This window comes from Amblyraja radiata, chromosome 19 (genome assembly GCF_010909765.2).
Source record: "Amblyraja radiata isolate CabotCenter1 chromosome 19, sAmbRad1.1.pri, whole genome shotgun sequence".
Lineage (NCBI taxonomy): Eukaryota > Metazoa > Chordata > Chondrichthyes > Rajiformes > Rajidae > Amblyraja > Amblyraja radiata.
Genome location: NC_045974.1, coordinates 32,955,936 through 32,975,176, shown reverse-complemented (window position 1 = coordinate 32,975,176; position 19,241 = coordinate 32,955,936).

Here is a 19,241-nt window from a genome sequence, read left to right as displayed (position 1 = left end):
AATCTCATTTATTGGGAATCTACACGACTAAATTTGAATCTTGGTGGAAATTGTAGGCAATTGACTGCCTTTCATAAACACCAACTATCAATTGAAGTCAAAAGTGATGGACAAAGATCCTCTGGATCCGATATTATTTAAAATTGTTTAATTAACATGCAAGTATTTGGTGAGATAACAGTATTTTCAGAACTATAAGACGCAGGGATGTAATTTACTCTTGTAGCATTTTTTAAATTCAAGTTAACATATAACTTTTGATGCAATTTCAAGTCTCCGTTTGTTTAGTTGATAACTCTGTGGGCACAATCTGACAAGTCCCAGTTATCAGCCTCTCCAATCATGGAACATTATTTGCTACAATTCACCATCTTACTATTCACTATTTTTTGTCATAATTTAACTTCTTCTTTCTCATTATCTTTTTTGTGGACATCTGTTCTATTACTCAGTGGCACGACTACCATTTCTGACATGTGGAACTCTGTGACCAATGCCAAACATCATTCAAAACAGACACGTCCAAAATGCAGTTGGAAAATGTGAAGTAGGATAAATAAGGAGTTATAAGGCTGTGGACTACAGTAAACCCTAGTTGTTGGCATAATGTCATAATGCTGGTTACAATGCAAAATGCTGGTCGGGTGGGATTGTAGAAGACAGCAACTTCAGAAACTTAAGTCAGGGTTGTATGGATTTACAAGGCTTGAATTGATAAATGCCACATGTGTGCTTATCTTCAATGGTATTCAGATTCATGTCTTAAGCATGAATGCAGATCACACGTCATATTTAATGCTTAGCAGTGGAAATAGAGAAAGTGTCCTTAAAATAATATCCCTGTCTCATGCGTCTACGAGTTCACCATTAAAATCAGATGATCGCTGGCAAAAGATGAAGACCACATAGAAACATAGAAACATAGAAAATAGGTGCAGGAGTAGGCCATTCGGCCCTTCGAGCCTGCACCGCCATTCAATATGATCATGGCTGATCATCCAACTCAGTATCCCGTGCCTGCCTTCTCTCCATACCCCCTGATCCCTTTAGCCACAAGGGCCACATCTAACTCCCTCTTAAATATAGCCAATGAACTGGCCTCAACTACCTTCTGTGACAGAGTTCCAGAGATTCACCACTCTCTGTGTGAAAAATGTTTTTCTCATCTTGGTCCTAAAGGATTCCCCCTCTATCCTTAAGCTGTGACCCCTTGTCCTGGACTTCCCCAACATCGGGAACAATCTTCCTGCATCTAGCCTGTCCAACCCCTTAAGAATTTTGTAAGTTTCTATAAGATCCCCCCTCAATCTCCTAAATTATAGAGAGTACAAGCCGAGTCTGTCCAGTCTTTCCTCATATGAAAGTCCTGACATCCCAGGTATCAGTCTGGTGATTCTCTGCACTCCTTCTATGGCAATAATGTCCTTCCTCGGATTTGGAGACCAAAACTGTACGCAATACTCCAGATGTGGTCTCACCAAGACCCTGTACAACTGCAGTAGAACCTCCCTGCTCCTATACTCGTCCTTTTGCTATGAATGCTAACATACAATTCGCTTTCTTCACTGCCTGCTGCACCTGCATGCCTACTTTCAATGACTGGTGTACCATGACACCCAGGTCTCGTTGCATCTCCCCTTTTCCTAATCGGCCACCATGAATGGATACAATTCAGAAAGTAAAGATACTGCAGATACTGGTTTCCAAAGAAAGACACAAACTGCTGAAGTAACTCATTTGGTCAGGCAGCATCTCTGGAGAACATGGATAGGTGACGTTTCTGGACAGGACCACATTGTTAGGGAGCATTTGTGGGTAATGTTTTCTTGTAGAGCTAGAAACAGCAGTAATGTTCATCACTTGCCTCAAACTCTTTTCCCTTCTATTCTATGTGAAAAGACTCTGAATGTGACTTACCTGATGTCTAAACCCTTTGACCAGCCTGAATTTCACTCTTGCCCTTCTAACTGGTTGTTCGTTAAAACTGTGAAAAAGGCAGCTAACTTGCCTGGGCTCTCAATTTTCTTTAGTCAGGGGATGGTGAATTTGTGGATTTTTTTGCCACAGAAGGTTGTGGAGGCTATGTCATTGGATATTTTTACAGCGGTGATTGATAGATTCTTGATTATTACAGGTGGCAGGGGTCATGGGGAGGAGGCAGGACAATGGGGTTGAGAGTGAAAGAAAGATCTGTCATGAATTCCAAAGTAGACTTGATGGGCTGAACAGCCTAATTCTACTCCAATAATTTTTGAACTTACAAGGCTCTAGCTCTCTTCCTCCTGCCCTAACCTTACCACCCCACCCACAACCTGTTAGGGAGGTGACAAATAATCACGTGGATTTAGCTCAGATCAAGGGGTGCATAAATCATATTCTTAATCATAACTTCTGTTTCAAAAGCAGGATTAAAATTGGAGCTGAAAACAAGCTCTTGTTTTGACTCTGAGCCAGGGAAAGAAATGTCAAACTTAACAGTTTATGATTGAAATGATTTGGGTTGGAACTGCTCTCAATTACTGATCCATGTTTTCAGATCGTTAGATATAATGTTCATTCAAGTTAAATGAAAACAAAGGCTGTGGTATGGCAATGAAAACAGAACTGTGTTTGCAAAGTAGCTGTTTATCATGAACGAATCATGCTGTGATGTCAAGTGTCCCACTTGATTATCCTCAAATTTAGTTCTTAGAGTCATAGAGCCTTACAGTGTGGAAACAGGCCCTTCGGCCCAACTTGCCCACACCAGCCAACATGTCCCATCTACACTGGTCCCACCTACCTGTGTTTGGCCCATAACCCTCTAAACCTGTCCTATCCATGTACATGTCTAAATGTGTCTTAAATGTTGCAATAGTGCCTGCAAAGGTACTATCTTTTTAGTTCTTAGTGGTAAATATCATTTGTCATTTAAGGCACCCGTTTAAAGAAATAAATATTTTTATTTGTGTAGTGCCCTTTCAGAGAGTTAAGAACATTTTTTTAAATATATATATTTTTAATTTAGAGATATAGCATGGAAACAGGCCTTTTGACCCACCGAGTCCACACCGAACAGCAATCTCCGCACACTAACATTTCCCCACACACACTAGGGTCAATTTTACATTTATACATTTTTACCAGAGCCAATTAGCCTACAAACCTGTAGGTTTGCAGACAACTGCAGACACTGATTTAAATGGAAGATAGACACAAAATGCTGGAATAACTCAGCGGGTCAGGCAGCATCTCTGGAGGGAAGGAATAGGTAATATTTCGGGTTGAGACTGAAGTCTGAAGAAGGGTCTCGACCCTAAATGTCAACCATTCCTTCTCTCCAGAGATGCTGCCTGTCCCGCTGAGTTACTCCAGCATTTTGTGTCAACCTACAAACCTGTACGTCTTCGGAGTGTGGGAGGAAACCAAAGATCTCGGCGAAAACCCATGCAGGTCACGGGGAGAACGTACAAACTCTGTAAGACAAGCACCTGTGGTCTGGATCGAACCCGGATCTCTGGCGCTATAAGGCAGCAAATCTACCACTGCACCACCATGCCGTAATACCTTTACAAGTATAGTTACTGCTGTGACATAGTAACCACACTCCAAGTAGGAGGTTCCACAAACACTGATGTGATACTGACCAAATAACACATTTTTTGATGCTTTGATGGACAAACAATGGCAGTACAACTTGACAAAAATATCGCTTTGCCTTCACAATAGTGTCTTCAAAGGAGAGCCGACATTGTCTTTGTTTTAACATTTCCTTTGAAGGGCAGGTTCTCCAACAGAAGGTTATGATGCCAGAGAAGAAGCAGGAGCAACTGCCTTCAGTTCAATGCTGTACATGAAGCCCTAGTAAAATTAATGTCAATTTGATGATTATACCACTGATGATTGAATAATTGATAACTGATCATTGATGATTGAACTACTATCTATTTCTTTGGTGACCCTCGGACCATCCTTGATCAGACTTTGCCAGCTTTACCTTGCATTAAATGTTATTGAGGTCATAAGGTCATAAGTGATAGGAGTAGAATTAGGCCATTCGGCCCATGAAGTCTACTCTGCCATTCAATCATGGCTGATCTATCGCTCCCTTCTAATCCCATTCTCCTGCCTTTTCCCCATAACCCCTGCCACCCGTGCTAATCAATGATTCCCGTATCATGTATCTATGCACTGCAAATGGCTCAGAGAAACAGAGAAACATAGAAAATAGGTGCAGGAGGAGGCCATTCGGCCCTTTGAGCCAGCACCGCCATTCATTGTGATCATGGCTGATCGTCCCCTATCAATAACCCGTGCCTGCCTTCTCCCCATATCCCTTGACTCCACTAGCCCCTAGAGCTCTATCTAACTCTCTCTTAAATTCATCCAGTGACTTGGCCTCCACTGCCCTCCGTGGCAGGGAATTCCATAAATTCACAACTCTCTGGGTGAAAAAGTTTTTTCTCACCTCAGTCTTAAATGACCTCCCCTTTATTCTAAGAATTTATTCTAAGAGTTATTCTAAGAATTTAGGCTCGATTGTAATCATGTATTATCTTTCTGCTCACTGGTTAGCATGCAACAAACATTTTTCACTGTACCTTAGTACGCGTGACAATAAACTAAACTGCACTAAATTATAATGAGAAAATTCCTCCAGTGAAGGGATTACTGCTGGAGAGGTTGTTCATGGTTTCTGGAGAATATTAACCAAATTTAACATCAACAATGATTTAGGTGGTCCCCCATGGGGAAATTAACTCAACCATGCATGGCAGTGCATTAAATGCAATAACTGAACAACTACAGCTTACTTCTTCACTCCTCAAAGCCATTTGTTCTTCAATAAAGCTCAAAAGTGAATATCCCTAAATTGGGTCAATGCGTTGGGGATTGTAGCAGAAACAACTCATGAGAAAAGGATACATAAGGAACTGAAGATACTGGAATCTTCAGCGAAACACCATGATGCCCCAAACACTGGGCACTGAATGGTGAATGAGGTCTGATTGACCTGGACGATGACACGTTGGCCTGGCTCGCCTCACCGGAGCTGCAGGTCTAAAAGACATACGACAGAAGAAGAAGAAGAAGAAAAAGTGCAGCAATAGAGCCATTGCCGCACAGTGCCAGACACCCAGACACACTCAATCCTGACTGTACAGAGTTTGTATGTTCTCCCTTTGACCGAGTGGGTTTTCTCCGGGTGCTCTGGTTTCCTGCGACATTCCAAAGATGTGCAGGTCTGCAGGTTGATTGGTTTTGGTAAATTGCTTTGTGTCTTTTCATCTCTGGTCTTTGTCCAACAATCTGCCAATCAGAAACATCCCTCTCTTATTACCTGCCAGTCTTTGTCCTGCCCCCACCTCTCTCATAGCTTTCTCCTCCCTATTGCAATCAGTCTGAACCAGGGTCCCGCCACCTAACCATGATCTCCACAGATGCGGCCAGACCCATCGAGTTACTCCAGCACTGTGTGACATGCGGTTTCAATAAACTGGGGGCGGGGGGGGGGGGGGTGCTCAAGGGAGGCATAAACTATAATAGTAAGATTAAACGAGAACTTACCAGTTTGAAGTTTGATCTGTATTTTATGAGGATTACGATGAGGGATTATGTGAAGAACCCACTCGGCGCGCAGGCGCGGCATACTTCCAAGCAGCGGTGTGGAATCACAGATAGACACAGTTATTTGAAGTAAATATAGTAAAGATAAGGAGACATCAATTTATTAGTTTGATCCATATAATGAGGGTGGGAGCGGAGGGCACGTAATCCCTCATCGTAACTCCTCATAAAATACAGATCAAACTTCAAACTGGTAAGTTCTCGTTTAATCTTACTATTTTACTTCGGAGTCACGTGAGTGACTACGTGAAGATTTCAAAGCTCTGTGATTTCAAACCGTGTAACAGTTTCATTTCACTCACTGCCGAAGTTCTTGAGGGAGGAAGTGTTATCGTAAACACAATGGTATTTTTTAAACAATAACAACAAAGAATTAAATTGCTCCCCTGGGCTTAAATTAAATATTTGCAGTTCGTAAATCTTTACTGCAAATAAACCAGGTTTTGCCAACGGCTTATTATAAAATTTCTGAACGGTCTTCCCCCCCCCCCCCCCCCCCCCCACCATCCTGCTGTAGCCAGGATGTGGTCTATAGGCATGTCCATTCTTTAGCCGTCGACATGGATGCTGCCCTGGTGGAATAAAATTTGTACATGTTAGTGTTTATCCCAGCAGTTTCTAGCAACTGCTTGAGCCATCTCGCAATGGTTTGGCTCGTCACCCGACCATAAGGTTTTTGTGACTGACCCACAAGGCTTTTCATCTCCCTCGAATATTTTGCTTGTGTCTATGTAGGATAGTAGGTGGGTCATGGCACATAACCGTGGTTCTGGTGGGTAAGCCACGACTGGATTAGGTGTTCCTGGTCTGCTCTGTTTGATCAGTCGCTGGATAACGACAGATCTGGTCTGGAGCTGTGATCATGTTGTCCAGTCGCAATAGGTGTAGTGACTGGACCCTCTGAGCGGATACAAGTGCCATCAACATGAGCGTCTTTAGTGTAGCTTGCTCGAGGCCGAGGGATCTGGCTGGTGGCCATTCCCTGAGATATGTCAGGACCACACTGATATCCCAAATATGGGTATACCTGGGCTTAGGGCTTGATATTGTAAATGCCCTTCATCAGTTTTACCACCAGTGGATGGGATCCCATCGCCTGTTGTCCTGGCGCTGGTTTGAGATAAGTAGAAAGAGCACTCTGCGCTGTGTTGATGGCACTGTAGCTGATCCCTACATCGTGGTGTAGATAGGCCAGGAACTCCAGTATGTTGGTGGCTGTGGCTGTTGCGTATGTTGTCCCTGTTTCCTGGCAGTACTTCTCCCTTTTTTGATGCTGGTTAAGTACTGCCTCTTGGTGGATGTTCGAAGGGATGTCGACATGGTGGTGATGGTTTGTTTGGACAATCCCAGTTCCAGGTAAGGTCTGTTCAAACTTGCAACCCAGGCGTTTAATTTTCTCATGGCATGGGTGTTTAGTTTACCTGGTAGGTAAGTAGCTGATAGCCAAATATGTCTTTCGACACACCATTGCCAAATCATGTTGACCAATTTGTCGCATGATAATGATTTTATGCCACCCATATGGTTAATATAAGCCATCACCGTAGTATTTAACAATTTGTAACCGAACATGCAAGTGCTGCATATTAGATACATATGCTTTTAAACCATAAAAGGCGCCCAACATCTCTAGATAGTTAATGCCCAGTGTAAGTAGTAATGATGACTCTAGGTTAGTCCATCTACCACCTGTGCTGGATATGGAGTTAGTCGCTCCCCAGCCTTGAGCACTGGCATCTGTTTGAATAACTAAAGTAGGGTTAGTGATAAAGATAGGGCTGAAACTATGCCAAACGTTTTCTGCCCACCACTGTAGCTCTGATATTGCTTCAGTGGGTAATTTCATGACACGATCATAGTGACCTGTATGTCGTTTTATTGCCTGTACCTTTGCTCTCTGTAAATTTTTGATAGTGCAAAGGTCCGAATTGTGTAGCCGGGAATGCTGCTACCATTCCCCCAATTACTCTTGCTACTTGTCGAATAGTTGGTCGCTCGTTGACCATTAAATTGTTGCATGATTGTGCTAATTCAACCATTTTTGCCTTTGGCAAGGTAACAGTCATATGGACTGAGTTAATTGTGAAGCCCAGGTAGTCCATGATAGTGGATGGCTTCAACTTAGATTTATCTGGATGTAGGACGAACCCCAGAGTTCCGAGGAGCTGTTTTGTAGCTGATACTGCTGCCACAGCCAATTCCATCGTTTTCCCTACTATCAGAATATCATCCAGATATGCCATGACAATATGTTTTTGTTTTCTTAGTATTGCCATGGCTGGGTTCATTATTTTGGTGAATAATCTTGGGCTGAAGTTAGCCCATTGGGCAATGCTTTGTACCATCCAGATAAATTTTAGGTATCTGCGATGATCCTTGTATATGGGTACTAGATAGTAAGCATCTTTAAGATCAATGCTTGCCATGAAGTGTCCTTTGGAATTCAGTTGTTTGGCAGTAACAAATGTCTCCATTTTGAAATGTATATACTTAACAAATTTATTTAGTGATGTTAAGTCAATGATGATGCGACAGCCACCATCTTTTTTGGTTTTAGTGAATATATTCGATACAAATTCCAAAGGTTCATGTTTGGTCTTTTCGATGACCCCCTTTGTGATAAGTCTCACCAGTTCAGCTTGTTCCTCACGTTTCTCTTTGACGGAGGGAGAAATACCCTTTGGGGCCAATGTTGAACTGGCGGCGTTTTTTCTGACATGAATTGTATTTTATATCCACTAATGCTGTTGAGTATATACTTGTCACTCGTGACCATACCCCATGCTTCTTTAAACAAGTGTAATCTCCCCCCTGTTAATAAAGCACCCTTATTCTCTATATGCTGGTAGGAACCAGACCCACCTACCTTCATGGTTATTGGCGATTCTGTTTCTTCATTTTCCTGAAGGTTCTGTTCTGACGTGCTGGCGATGTTGGGGGGAGGCGCATTTTCCAGGGGGTCCGCTGCGGGCCCTGATCAAAAAAAGATCTTTGGGGATAATGTGCGGACCCCAAGCATTCACCAGTCCCATATTGCGGACGTCGACTGGTGGATGCCGTGGGGTGCTGCCGCTTGGGTATCGAAGGTCTTGGTTTGCTCGTCCCGGGGCCTGCCCTCATTAGGCCGAAGGTTTTTGATGCTTCCTCCATCTCCTTCAGTTTTTTATTGAGATCTTTCCTAAATAGCAGCGCGTCCGTCTCCGCAGCTGGGGCTTTACACAAGCCAGCAAATTTTGGATTGAGGGCAGGTCTTATGTTTCCCTCCGGAGATTGTTGATCTCAAATTGTGTGGTACACATTAATGCCAGCACATCCTGCTGGCAGGTATCCATCTCCGTGGTCTCCACGGAACGAGCAAAGGCTGTGATGGCTGACGTCAGGAGCCTTAGGATCCGCTGTAGCTTGAGTTCTTGGGTCCAGATGTGTGGCCCCACATGCCCCCAGATTTGGCTGTTGACACTTTTAACTTTGAGGGCCTCACAGTTTTCTGGTGCTGTGTGTTGTTTCAGCACCTCAGCGAGCACCTTTTCCAGTAATGGTTTATTGGATAGATGGATGATGCTGGCCGCCATTCTTGGTTCCAGCGGTGCTCCAGCCCGTGAGGTTGCTACAAAGCGGTCCACCACACCCAACAGCTCTTCCTGTTCCTGCACCCCTGGCATACTCCCGAATTCGTCTGCCTGCCCCTGTTCCAGACCAGCCCAGCCCTGGTCACCAATGCTAGCCTCCAGTAATGAGGGAGCAGAGGGAAGTGTACAGAACACTGTGGAGGGGGTGCCTGACCTCCCTCCGCGAGAGCGCTCTTTCTGCGCATCTCGCTGGAGCTGCTCCAATAGCTGTTGGATGCAGCTCAGGCGGCTGTCTCTCCTCCATTTAGGTGGAGACATGTCCCCGTCCGATGAATCGGACGCCACCGGCCGGATGCCTGTTCGGATGGCTAAACATCCAGCCCGCAGTTCAGGCACTAGCGGGACTGGGCTCGGCGCGGTGATGGGGATAGCGGAGCGCCCGGTAATTGTTCCTACCGCCTTCTTCTAGAGCTTTTGTGCCTTGTAGTAGCGAGAACGCCCCTCAAGCAACGCGTCTCCCAGGCACCTGCTCCGAGAGCTGCTCCAGCGGCTCAGGCGGCTCTCTCTCCCCCCGTGCGGGTGGAGAGATGTCCCGTCCGAAATCGGGAAAACACCTGCCGGATGCCTCTTCGGGTGGCTATGCACCCAGCCCGCTGCTCAGGTACTAGCGGGCTGGGCTCGGCACGGTGTCGGGGAATAGAGGAACACCGGGTAAACGCTCCTACCGCCTGTTGCTGTCCCTCTCCCCGACGGAAAACGTTCCTCTTCGAACGGGGGGCAGTTTTGGTCCAGAGCCTTTTTCTCTGCCTGTAAAACACAAGCAGAAAAAAGGCTCCACTGTAAAAGAAACCCGACCTCAGGGTACTCACCTGACGGTCCGTTTCATTCTGTAGCGGGAGCGCCTAACTCCCGCTGCTGCCGCTGTTGCACTGCTGGCGTAATGCCGCGCCTGCGCGCTGAGCGGGTTCTTCACGTAGTCACTCACGTGACTATGAAGTAAAATTAGCCCAAATGACATGTTTTATGGTGTATGTTTAAGAAGGAATTGCAGATGCTGGAAAAATCGAAGGTCGATAAAAATTCTGGAGAAACTCAGCGGGTGAGGCAGCATCTATGGAGTGAAGGAATGGGTGACGTTTCGGGTCGAGACCCGTCTGCAGATGGAAAAAAATTAATGGTGTAAATTCATTGTATTTCAGTGCAATAATGAAAATGAAAGGGGAAAAAGGCCATCTCCGATGCATTTAAAGTTCAGTTATCGTCAGTTCATGGAACAGCGCTTTATTAAAATTCCTAACCCCTTGATCTGTTCTGCAGATGGTACACATTTGGTGCGATTGGAAACTCTCAGACACACACTTTCATGGTAAAAATCTATTTGTTGTTCACCATCAAAGTGACATAAAAATAACCATCGCTAGGAATTAAAGGGCCTGTCCCACTTTGGCGATTTCTTCGGCGACTGTCGGCCACTGTCATAGTCGTAGCAGGTCGCTGAAAAAACGGTGACAGGACCCGCAACAACCGACGTCACCTGGTCACAACCTACGACAGCACCTACGTCATTGATGTCAATCCCACTGTCACCAAAAAATTTTGAACAAAAATTCAGCCACGACCAGAAAAACGCTACAACTCTTTGGGCAACTGAGGAGACTACTCACGACCATACATGCGACTACCGGCCTGTAGTCGCCTAAAAATGTGCCTAAGTGGGACAGGGCCTTAAGACATCAAAAATGAATTAACTGACTGATAATTTAAAGAAAACTACTGAAATAATAGGTTAGAAATGTCAAAGTTGAAGATTTATGATAGTTTTGTTTGCAAATGCAGGAAGCAACAGGGAGTGGTAGCAAATGCATATAAATGGCAAAACTCACAACAATTTGCGCACTACAAAGGCATTGTCTTAAGGGCCAAAATTGCTTTCAAGTGGTAGCATTTGACGTTAGGCAGAAGGGTCAGTAAATCGAAAGTTTTAGGAAGAAATTCAGTGTTTACTAGACTAAGTGGGACCCGTTGGGTCCCATGTTCACATGGGAGGGCTGGTCCCCCAACGCAATATTCCACTTCTCCACCAATTCCAATATTGGTGGCCAGTGTGGGGGTGGCTTTCTGGAGTGCTAGTATGGGTGTTGTGGACCAAAGGAACTGGTTTCCAGAGGGCTAGTATGGACATTGTGGGCCAAATTGATTCTTGGGCTGGCAGCTCAGTCACTCAAGCCTGGTGGGCTGGCAGCTCAGTCACTCAGGCCTGGTGGGCTGGCAGCACAGTCACTCAGGCCTGGTGGGCTGGCAACTCAGTCACTCAGGCCAGGTGGGCTGGCAGCACAGTCACTCAGGCCTGGTGGGCTGGCAGCTCAGTCATACAGGCCTGGTTGGCTGGCAGCTCAGAAACTGCCAGAAATTCTGCCCAAAACTGTGAGAGAGAAGGGGGTGAGGGTGGAGAATCAATTTTAGAAATTTTTCATCTTTTTCTGCAGATCACAGCAATGAAGGAGTAAAGTCTATCCTGGCCTGAATCTCACAGGGAGCCAATGAAGGGAGGGAGAAAAATACTGGGGTGAGGTTTAATACTTGCAGGGGGAATTCTCACTGATGGGCTGAAGGGAATCCTCTTGGGCTAGTACAGGCCTGATGAGCCGAGGGGGGTATTTTAAAAAAAAATGAGTGAAATCTCAGTGAAAGGCACTTTTTCTGGACTTTTCCTGGCCTGGCACGGGACTTTTGGGCCAAAATGCTCAACCTGGACTAATACGGGCAGTTTGGGCAAAAGGGGCTGGTCTTTCAGCTAATAGGGGCCTTGTGGGCCGAAAATAGTGGTTTCAGTCAGGCCAAACATCTCTTTTCATTTCATTTCCATTTCCATTGCAGTTTCAAGCACAGGGCAGGACAAACTGCTCATTGCATTTTCATTTAATTTCCATTTCCATTGCAGTTTCAAGCACAGGGCAGGCCGAACAGCTCATTACATTTCCATTTCATTTACATTTCCACTGCAGTTTCAAGCACAGGGCAGGCCACACAGCTCTTTGTGTTTTCATTTCATTTCCATTTGCACTGCAATTTCAAGTACAGGGCAGGCCAAATAGCTCATTGCATTTACAACAGACAATAGACAATAGGTGCAGGAGTAGGCCATTCGACCCTTCGAGCCAGCACTGCCATTCAATGTGATCATGGCTGATCATCCCTATTCCTGCCTTCTCCCCATATCCCCTCACTCCGCTATCTTTAAGAGTCCTATCTAGCTCTCTCTTGATAGTATCCAGAGAACCGGCCTCCACCACCCTCTGAAGCAGAGAATTCCACACTCACAATTCTCTGTGAGAAAAGGTGTTTCCTCGTCTCTGTTCTAAATGTCTTACCTCTTATTCTTAAACTATGACCCCTGGTTCTGGACTCCCCCAACATCGGGAACATGTTTCCTGCCTCTAGCGTGACCAAACCCTTAACAATCTTATATGTTTCAATAAGATACCCTCTCATCCTTCTAAACTCCAGAGTGTACAAGCCCAGCTGCTCCATTCTCTCAGCATATGACAGTCCTGCCATCCCGGGAATTAACCTTGTAAACCTACGCTGCACTCCCTCAATAGCAAGAATGTCCTTCCTCAAATTAGGGACCAAAACTGCACACAATACTCCAGGTGTGGTCTCACTAGGACCCTGTACAACTACGGAAGGACCTCTTTGCTCCTTTACTCAACCCCTCTTCTTATAAAGGCCAACATGTCATTCACTTTCTTCACTGCCTGCTGTACCTGCATGCTTACTTTCAAGGACCCCCAGATCCCGTTGTACTTCCCCTTTTTCCAACTTGACGCCGTTTAGATAGTAATCGGCCTTCCTGTTTTTACTACCAAAGTGGATAACCTCACATTTATCCACATTAAACTGCATCTGCCATGCATCTGTCCACTCCCCCAACCTGTCCAACTCACCCTGCATTCTCATAGCATCCTCCTCACAGTTCACACTGCCACCCAGCTTTGTGTCATCTGCAAATTTGCTAATGCTTCTTTGAATCCCTTCATCCAAATCATTGATGTGTATTGTAAATAGCTGCGGTCCCAGCACCGAGCCTTGCGGTACCCCACTAATCACTGCCTGCCATTCTGAAAAGGACCCTTAATCCCTCCTCTTTGTTTCCTGTCTGTCAACCAATTTTCTATCCATGTCAGCACTCTACCCACAATACCATGTTCCCTAATTTTGCCCAACAATCTCCTATGTGGGACCTTATCAAATGCTTTCTGAAACTTCAGGCACACTACGTCCACTGGCTCTCCCTTGTTCATTTTCTTAGTTACATCCTCATAAAATTCCGGAAGATTAGTCAAGCATGATTTCCCCTTCGTAAATCCATGCTGACTCAGACCGATCCTGTTACTGCTATCCAAATGTGCTGCTATTTCATCTTTTATAATTGACTCCAGCATCTTCCCCACCACCGATGTCAGGCTAACTGGTCTATAATTACCTGTTTTCTCTCTCCTACCTTTCTTAAAAATTGGGATAACATTAGCTACCCTCCAATCCACAGGAACTGATCCTGAGTCTATAGAACATTGGAAAATTATCACCAATGCATCCACGATTTCTAGCGCCACTTTTTTAAGTACCCTGGGATGCAGACCATCAGGCCCTGGCAATTTATCAGCCTTCAGTCCCATCAATCTGCCCAACACCATTTCATTCCTAATGTGGATTTCCTTCAGTTCCTCCGTCACTCCAGATCCTCTGGCCGTTACTATATCAGGAAGATTGTTTCTGTCCTCCTTAGTGAAGACCGATCCAAAGTAACTGTTTTTACCATTGCAGTTTCAAGCACAGGGCAGGCCAAACAACTCATTTCATTTTCATTAAGGGCTAACAAATCACATATTGCAAGTACATTGCAGACTCACTGTTCAGTTGATTCACAACTTTGAATCACAGTTGTGGCCTCTCCCTCATGATCTTCCAGAGTGGCATCTAGGATGTTATAGTCCTGCCACCCCGGAAGGGGCGTTACCTTCATCATGGTGATTGACAGGCAAGAGGACCAATCAGCTGATCTCAAGATTTTTTAAACACTCATAACCTTTTTATTTTTCATCAATCGGAAAAATCCTCAGGCCTGCCTCAGCGGAGGAGGACTGTGAATAATATGGCCAAACTATCATAGCGATATGGGGTAGCGTTTTTCCTAAAATCAATATACAGCGCTGATAGGAAGTGGTCAAGATTAGACTTTTAGTTATATAGATGCTCAACACCTACATATGAAGGTAAGTATTTTCAACTTTAAAATTGCAACTCCTATAAAATAAACCCATGTACCTATAGAATATAGCTTCATTCAGCCATTACATGCGGCTATTTGTCATGCCGAAATCAGGAGCATCTTCCTGCTCTAGTTTCTTAAACCACATGTTGCTCTACACCTTTCACCCTCATGCACATTTTTATTGGTTTTATGTCTGCTACAAAGTGATCAGTTATCTTCTACACACCAGTTAATTTTAATTACATTCTAAATCCAATAATTTTCCAGCTAACCCAATTGTTTCCTCTTTTGCTCGTAACCATTATTTTGTGTCGGTCTTCATACTTTCAATATCTCATTCCCCTAATTTTATTTAAAACTTGCTTAGCAGCCTCAACTTGACACAATGATTAAGGGTGTAACAATTCAACGACCTCCACAAACATTTGTCCCATGCGATGTTTCCTTTATGCTGTGGGTCCACTCTTCATTTACATCTCAATAAAACATGTGGTTTGAATTATACATCTCCACAATACATGCATATTATTTGTCATGATCATAAATTTTTAGAGGCATTCCATGAAAAGACTAACATGGTGATACATAATAACATTGATGACTATCATTCAATTTATTATAAAATGTTAACATTCATCATACAAAGACGGGAAACCATCATTAGATTTAGCGTTAATGGACAAAATGAGTTGCTGCTTGTGCTGTATTTTAATGTAATATTATGGACCATAATTTGCTGTTGGAGTAAATCGAACAGCATCTGTCATTAGTTAGACTTTCTGTTGCATAATGAGGTTTTTAAGTGTCTTTACATGTGACAAGTTAATGAAAGTGTGAGTTGATATGACAGCAAGCAAAGCTCGTCATTATGACACAAGGGAGAGCGTATATCTCTTTAACAAATCAAATTTCTGAACAGGGGAAGAACTGAGAATGAAGTGTAGAGTAAAATGAGTGAATTCAATTCTAAGACAGATCTAGAAGTAAACAGGAGAAAAAGATTTTGGAATGTAGATAAAATAAAAATAAAAAGAAAGTTTAAAAAAAAACAGATGTTGACATTTTAAAAAATGTAGACTTTAGACTTTAGAAAAACAGTATGGAAACAGGCCGACCAAGTCCGCGCCGACCAGCGATCACCCCGTACGCTAGTACACTACACACTAGGGACAGTTTGGTGAAATTTACAATTTTGTCGAAGTCAATTAACCTAAAAACCTGTATGCCTTTGGAGTGTGGTAGGAAACCGGAGCACCCGGAGAATACCCACGTGGACAAAGAAAGAATGTACAAACACCATACAAACAGCACCCGTAGTCAGGATCAAACCCGTGTCTCTGGTGCAGTGCCGTCCTAAAAACCCCAGCTACAATGAAAACATGAAGGAATTAAATTCTGCCCTTGAAAAAGTTATCAGAGATCTTGAATAGTGGTTTTTCACATATATTATTTCAAAGTCATTTACACAGAAATGGACAAGATTTAACTTTCAGTAGTAAGTTATATACACTTTCACTGTAAAAGCACAACAATTCTGTGTTGTTCAGTGCTTTTCAGTTGAAAACAGAAACTGATATTGGTTGACAATGCAACTCAAGAGCACCGAATAGTTGGTGCGGGGAATAGTAAAAAGGTAAGCTAGTTTATTTTGTGTGGTTCTGAGCGGTAGCTCATTTATAAACTCGAATGATAGTACCATGTTTCTAAGGTTTATCTTCGTTAAGTTAACTCTTGTTTTCTGCTCTTTTTAATTTGTGTTCACAAACATGCACATTTGCATGAAAGATTCGACTGACCGAACTGCTCAGAACACATTTAATCAGATTTGGGTGTGAGCATCAAGTGACTGTGCTTGTCTTTGCTCAGAAACATCACATTGAATCTTGCACGGTGACTTTGCAGCAGAATGTCCAAACTCCAATGTATCCTCAATAGGCAGCCTGGAAGTAATATGAACAGGGCAATTATTGTACATGATTATCATGCCATTAGTTCGGGTGTTAGAGGTTTTGGAGAGAAGGCAGGAGAATGGGGTTGAGAGGGGAAGATTGATTTGCCATGATTAAATGGCGGAGTAGACTTGATGGGCTGAATGGCCTAATTCTGCTGTAAAAACACATGAACTTATGAAGGACAAGAAACCATTAGCCTTGTTAACCAAACAGATTACAAAATTGTTTTTGGACCAGAGAGTTTTGAACAAGGTGAATTATTCTTATAATTCACCTCTTCTTGTCCAATAACAATGTGGAATCTGTTATAAGAAAAATTCCCCATTGACCAAATAATGTTACCATTTCAGTACTAGATAGATTGTTTGGCCGAAACTAAAGCTGATCAGACCATTAAATGAAATGAACACTTTTTTCTGCTGAGCCCATATCTATCTATTCTGTCAAGTAGACAAATGGTGAAAGTTTATTTTCATACAGCTACAGCGTACAGCATATCTTGGAGACAGCATCTGGGTGTTCATGTATAATTATTTATACGCATGTGCCAGAATTTACAGTCTGGTTTGCACTGAATAATGGTGACGGTTATTTCCATGGCCTTCCATGTCCTGGTAAAACTAAAGGATGAATTTTCATTTGAACAGATCTGAACCCTCGCCCCATACAAAAGGCACTTCCCAAATTCCACTTATATACTGACCGTTGGATTGAAATGAGTACTCTTTCTCGTGAATGCAAAGCCATGTTGAACCTAATCTTGAAGATTAAACAAATCTAGTATTAGCAAATTGGCTACCTGCCTTACATTCCACCAGATATTATTTTCCATTGGAAACTGAAGTGGTTAATATACAATGAATGAGCACTCTACAAATTCTTTACATGTGGAGTTCCAGCCCTTGCATTATATAAAAGTAACATCCCCAATAGAATAACCTTGGGCAAACTATTTGATCAACTTAACATTGGCGAATACTTTCAATGTATATATGACTACGATACTGTATAGTATATGAGGGTTTTTTCTTTTTCTTTTTCTTTTTTTCTTTTTTGTATGGCTTTGTAAATATTTGATTAGTGTTTAAATGTAAATAATTTGGTGTACATATAGTGGCTGGTGTACATATGGTGTACATATAGCTGCTAAATTTGTATAAGATAATTACAAGCAGTTGAATAAGGGGTGGGAATTAATAAGCTTTGGCTTCTTCCTGCTCCTTTTCGGACACATACGATTTCATTTATTTATAGATATTGTTTATGACACTTTATAAATATTTTTGTTTTGTTTTTTGTATGCTGTTTCACACTTGCTTTTTATTTCTTTTATTCTGTTCGAAAAAAAATAAATAAATAAAAATAAACAAATAAATGTGATAAAATGATAAAGAGCTAACAGCAGCTTTCTTATCTTAAGCTCGTACCAATATTGAGGAAGCTGGCTGGTATAAACGAGATGACACTTTCTTTAGGCAGGTTAGATTTCTGGGGCTAGGCTAAATGTTCAGGGAGGAAAAAGCATGAATTGGGAGTTTGCGAGAGAGTGAAACAATCGGTACAGTGCAGGCTACGTACAGTTCTAAGTACAGTCTTGAGAAGCGAAGAGTGATACCATCAGGACTGGAGGTTATGCAAATTCATTGGCAATTATTTGCTAGAGATCTGGTTGGGAGCGGAGTGGTAGAGATGTAGCTACAGTGTCAAATGGCAGATAATCTAGCTGTTTACAACATGAGTGGCCAGAGAGATATCAATATTCAGACACATTTGGGCGGCACAGTGGCACAGCGGTAGAGTTGCTGCTTTACAGCGCTAGAGACCCGAGTTCGATCCTGTATACAGATGCTGTCTGTACAGAGTTTTTTATATTCTCCCTATAACCCTGCGGGTTTTCACTGGGTGCTCCAGTTTCCCCCCACATTTCAAAGATGTGCAGGTTTGTAGATTACTTGGCTTCTGTAAATTGCCCCTAGGATAGAACTAGTGTATGGGTGATTGTTGCTCGGCGCAGACTTGGTGGGCCTTTGGGCCTATTTCCCCTCTATATCTTTAAACTAAACTAACCTAAATTGCACCAAACCCACCTGGCAGTATTCTATGACCAGTAGGGGACTTAGTTTAGTTTAGTTTATTGTCATATGCACCAAGGAAAAGCTTTTGTTGCATGCTAAAAAGTCAGCTAAAAGACTATACATGATGACAATCGAGCCATCCACAGTGTAGATAAATGATAAAGTGAATAACGTTTAGTGCAAGGTAAATTCCAGTAAAGTCCGATTAATGATAGTCTCCAATGAGGTAGATAGAAGCTGAGGACTACTCTCTATTTGTTGATAGGATGGTTCAGTTGCCCGAAAACAGAAGCTGTCCCTGAATCTCCAGGTATGTATTTTCACACTTCTGTACTTCTTGCCTGATTGGGAATGGGAGAAAGGGGAGAGGAAAAGGAGAAGAGATACTACCAGCAGGAGGCCTCTGCTGCGGCACAAAGAAAAGGTTCTAAGCACATAGGTGGTTGGTTGTGAGTGAAAATGGAGGTGAAGGTTGCTGCTGGTCTGGGGTGGAGAAACATTGATGACTCCATGACACACTGGTCAACCTGAGGAGTACCTACAGCAACAGACTGGTTCCACCAAGATGCAGGACAAAACGCCACAGGAGATATTTCTTCCCTGCGGCTATCAAACTGTACAACCCCTCCCCCTTCTGTCGTGGGGTAGACTGACTCCCCCCCCCCCCCCCCCCCCCCCCCCCAAACTTTGTACATTCCCCAATCCTTTCCACTCATCAATTAATTTCATGTTTCACGTATCTTGTGTTTTATGACTATTGGCA